Source organism: Brassica napus, unplaced genomic scaffold (assembly GCF_020379485.1).
Source record: "Brassica napus cultivar Da-Ae unplaced genomic scaffold, Da-Ae ScsIHWf_1526;HRSCAF=2126, whole genome shotgun sequence".
NCBI lineage: Eukaryota > Viridiplantae > Streptophyta > Magnoliopsida > Brassicales > Brassicaceae > Brassica > Brassica napus.
Genome location: NW_026014943.1, coordinates 90,001 through 95,000, shown reverse-complemented (window position 1 = coordinate 95,000; position 5,000 = coordinate 90,001). Strand labels below are relative to the sequence as shown.

The window sequence follows — 5,000 nt, the reverse complement described above, 5'->3', positions numbered from 1 at the left end:
CTTATCTTATCCAGTGATCCATATGCTGCTTACTACATCAGTATTGTATCTATTTCTTTCTTTATGACCAGACTTGGTTTAATATCGAAAATCTGTAGCAGCAATCACCACATAGGATTTTATCTCCTTATAATCTGTTCCTTTGATCTCTGTGAGTACCTTGTGTATCAAGCTATGATCTAATGCTGTTAGTAGGAAGACATGAACACTCAAGACCACGTGATCATGTGTCCTCTCTCACGGTTTCTTTATCTCACAAGATCCATCTATTTCACTGGTTTATCGGATGGCGTTTCTGTATATGTATATGGCCAATACGCTCATCTCTCTTTAGATACTTTGAACCTCCACGTCTATCTTTTCTATTCTTTATAATCTTTATGATTCTATGATTGTATGATGAGTACTCATTCGTGGGTTCATGATCCTCGCTTATCTCTTTATGTTCAAGTGCTATTCTCTTATGCATCTTTATATAACATTCATGTGTGTGTGTGTCGACACTTTCATGTGGTTCCATTATGTTCCAGACATGATCTGATCACTTTGAGATTTCATTATCCAGGACCTTTGTTACCTAGTAGCTTGGCGTCCCAAGCCACTTGGTTTGGTACCTTAGATGTTTAGCTGGCCAGCCTTATCTCTCAGTGTCTGGTATGGTTTCTCTTATCATGACCTCGGATCTGTCTATGCACCTTTCTCTTCTCTTTCTATCCGAGGTTCCTTTATCTTTGTGGAACACTTGGTCTATCTTGTATAGACTCAGTAGCAACTTGATTATGTCTCTTCTAGGACGTTTCATTTGGTGCTAAGCTGGTTATGACTTAGTCATTCTTTTCGGGTCAGTGTCTGGCATCTCGATTAGCTTCTCAATTAGATAGCTTTGTATAATCTTTCTTTGGACGTCTTATATCATATTCTCTAGTCCGAGGATCTTGCCAAGACAATGGTGGTTAAAACCATTCTTATCATTCCTTTACTCTTTCTTTATCCAGCTTATAAACTTTCTCCTTTAATGTTTGGATAGTCGGATCCCTGCAAGCCGTACCTGGCCTCTATCTTAATCACCCATGTTTTGGCTCAAGCTTTCTTTGAATTCGTGGAGAAAGTCATACTCCTATCCAAAATATATTCCCAATCCTCTTTTGAGGTTCCATCTTAGACGGCACACATATGTATGTGGTGGTTTATTCAAAATCTCTTAAGATGGTTTGTCTGGTTTTAATGACCCGTATTCATTCTTTAGATGGGAATATCTATGCTCACTTATATGGACTGATGCATATGATCTTATTTATCATTCTACACATGTAAATTCATTATGTCCCCAAGCTTGTAGGTATTGGCCGAACCTTTTATAGGTAATGGCCTCTCTGGCCGGTTATGGCCTTTGCGGCCAGGCCGTTGTCTCTAATGGTCTCTTCGGCCTCTTTGGCCGAGTCATGGATTGTGTGCGGCCAGGCCTGCACTATTCAGACAAGTCACGGCCAAGTCATGGCCAAGTCGTGGCCAAGCCATTTCTAGGTGATGGCCACTTTGGTTTGGCCGTTTGTATCATGGCCTCTCTTTGGCCGGGTAATGGCCCTTTATGGCCGAGTAATGGCCGAGCCATATAACATGGTCTTTAGACCATAGTACACGAACTTGTAGTATTGATCATGGGTTTATCCTCTCTCCCCCTCATGACCATACTATAAGGTCGTGGTGCTTTGGGATTATTAAGCCTAATGAGTTTTCCTATGTGTACATGTTTCACAACGTGAGATCTTTACGGGATAACTCGGTGCCTTTACAATTTCTTTGCATCAAGTTTAAACTTTAGGATGGCTAATCCTATCTTGCCATATAGTGTAATTTCGTGGGATATATGATTATAGTCACTACTTCTCTTGCCTCTTTTATCATACTGATCCTTAGCATAGTTTAAATCAGTAGAGATTATGGGTATAGTATCGATCACTTTCTTTCAAGGTCTTAGGCGATTTTTCTTTCAAAATCTGAAGGAACTTGTTTCCTTCTAGTTTTTCCATTGTTTCTTATTTGGAAACCATTCATTATAACTCAATGGACCACGTTTTCTTTGGGTGTGTATAATGCCTTATAGGCAAATGCCTTAGCCATAGTTTCTTACTAGGCTTTCTATACCTTTCATGATTTCTTACTCGGTTTTATGCCCTTTAGGCAACACTTTAAAACATTCATATGTTCAAGTAAGATCAGGCAAGATTCAATAAACTTAAGACCAATTCTATTTATATATAAAAATCGTGAATGATCCATAGGTTAAAGTAAACACAATTGCAATCATAAAGCAATAAGACTAGTCGTATCGAAAATTTGGTCTTTGTCATGGCTGCTACTCCGGCTGGTCTAGCATCACTGATTTTTATCAGGAGCTTGTTGTTTGCCTCGGCGAGAAGCAGACATGCGATCAGATCAGTATAAGTCGCGAAGCCTTTTATTCTATACTGTTGCAGTATGACTTTCGACACATGGAATGTGGAATAGGTCTTCTCTAGTAACTCTTTCTTGGTTACTACTTCACCACAAAGTCTCAGCACCGGGACTGTCTTAAACAAGACTGAGTTGTACTCATCCATGACTTTGTAATCCAAGAATCTTAGATTTTTCTAGTCATTTCTAGCCTTTGGAAGCAACACCGTTTTCTGGTGGTAATTTCTATGCTGTAAAGCATCCCCAAAGTCTAGTGGATTTTCCATAGTGATGTACTGATCTTTTAGACCTTCAGTGAGATGATGGAATCATGTACCAATTCATTCTCATTGTTTTCCTTGGTGATTGTATCACCAAATCCCTTTTCGATATCTGAGTCACATTGTCATTTAAAATTTAGGTTCACAATGTGGCTCATGCAGCCGCATGATATAGCAAGCTCGGCCACAAACAATTTTTTACGCATCTATGAAAACAATCGATCATAGTGTGAGTCAGGTCACACGGCCATGTTAGTGTGATACAGAAATCTTAGAGATTGGTTCATGATACAATCCGGTTTATATATCAATCCGGATATAAGGCCATACGGCTTTGCAATGTAATGCCTTAGACTTTCACGATTATTATGTGATACAACGATCTTAAGGATCGGATCATGATGCAGTCCGGGTCATGTGACTATCCGGATGCTAGGCTATACAGCCACTTAGATATGTATTAAGCCAAACGGCTTTAATCTTAATCAAGGGCACAAGGCCACGTGTGTGTGCAATGCATTAGACCTTACGGTCGTCCAATATGATTCATGACAAAACACAATGCCACACAATACATATCAAGTTTACCAATTTCAAGGTTGGTAATGTTTCAACTAGATTTTAGAATCAATCAATCTAGCAACCTAACTCTCAAAAATTATTTTTAAACTTTCAATCTTTTAAGACTTTTATTAGATTTAAGATTTCAAAACCTTTTAGGAAATCAAAACGAGATTTAGGATCTTAAAACTTTCAAGTAGCCGATTAAGGGTTTCAAGGCTTTAAGAATTTCGAATTTAGAGATTAGATCTATCAATCAATCTATCAATCCTAAACCTCAATCAATCAAGATTTCAATCAAGCAAGAACACTTTTAAAATCGGATTCTAGCTTTTAAGGTTTAGGGTTTTGATTCCAGATTTAGGGTTTCTTATAATTTAAATCAGAAACAATAAAACAATCAAACATGTTCTAGTTGGAATCGATTTCAATCTAGTGATTATGAGATGATCAATTTTAATTCCTATTAATTTTAGGGTTTGATCAAGAACTCTTAGGGTTTTAGGTTTGATCACTAGGTTCTCAGATTAATCGGTATACCTCTGTTTTTAGGGTTGAACCGGACCACCAAGATGGACGGATAAACCTCGGACGCGTGTTGGACGGACGTTGCCTCCTATCGGGTCGCGAGTTGCTTCCTTTGCGAGCTGGTTGATTGGGAACTCGAGCTGGCTGTGATATGAACTGGAAGCTGAGGTCGTCTAGGATCAGGAACACCTTATGGCTGGAGCTGATCGGATGCTGACGAGCTGGAACGCGAGCTAGGACGAATTAGGGTTCGTCGGGATTAGATCTTTGCACCAATTCCTCTCAGCTCATGAAAAAATAAACAAGGAGTATTAGATTACATGAACACCATAATCTGAACAAGATATCATCAAACTACTAAGGTATGATAAACTTATCTTTCATAGGATCTGAAATTGGCTAGAAAATCTTGTAGGTTCGGATTAGGGTTCCAAAGAACTAAGTCGGCGCCGTGTATTGTTTCTGCGAGTGATGGCGCGTCTGAGATCGGATCGACTAACGGTTTGCGCTTATAGATTCATCTCGTCCAGGGCTTCAATTTGATATGTGGCTCGTCGTCTGGTTCGTCGGGGTTGGAGAGATCGATTGATTTGAAGTTCCGCCTGATTTAGGGTTTATGTGTGACGGATTTTAGTTTATGGTTTTGTCTCAGGGTCTAGAGACTATCGTGCTGATAACGTGTTGTAAAAGAAGGGTTTGAGACTGAATATTTCGTGCTCTATTATTAATCAACAAAGGGGTTCCTTATATAAGGATTACAAGATAGAGATAAATGGAAAGAGTACTTATCCTAATCCTACATGAAATAGGAAATCTACTAAATACATAAAAGGAAAGATAACATCTATAAGGAAAAGGAAAGGGTTTCCTTTTCTCTCTAAGCTTCTGGCCGCCTCTCTCTCTCCTAAAGTCGGCTCTCTCTCTCTCCTCTTGGACACGGCCGTGGTCGGGTCTGATCATGGCCGTTGGGCCTTCTTCTCTTCTTGTCTTGGTTAATGGCAATCCACACATGTTTTATAACAACGAGAATTAAATTCACCACCGCATGTCAAGACGCTCCTGACGTCCTTAGCTCGGATTTTGGCCAACCGCGTGCGGTAACACACGGGAGATCAGCTTCCGTCCCATATCCTCGAGAGGATGGGGGGACGACGATTTGTGACAACCAGGCAGACGTGCCCTCGGCCAGAAGGCTTG

General features: G+C 39.9%; 1 non-coding gene across 1 annotated transcript in view; it reads right to left on the bottom strand.

The window, feature by feature from the left end:
• Positions 1–4,962: 4,962 nt before the first annotated feature.
• LOC125597726 overlaps positions 4,963–5,000 on the bottom strand; it is a 156-nt gene continuing 118 nt past the window's right edge. Inside the window, exon 1 of the ribosomal RNA XR_007331929.1 lies at positions 4,963–5,000. This exon is cut by the window's right edge and continues 118 nt beyond it. This is a non-coding gene — a ribosomal RNA (5.8S ribosomal RNA).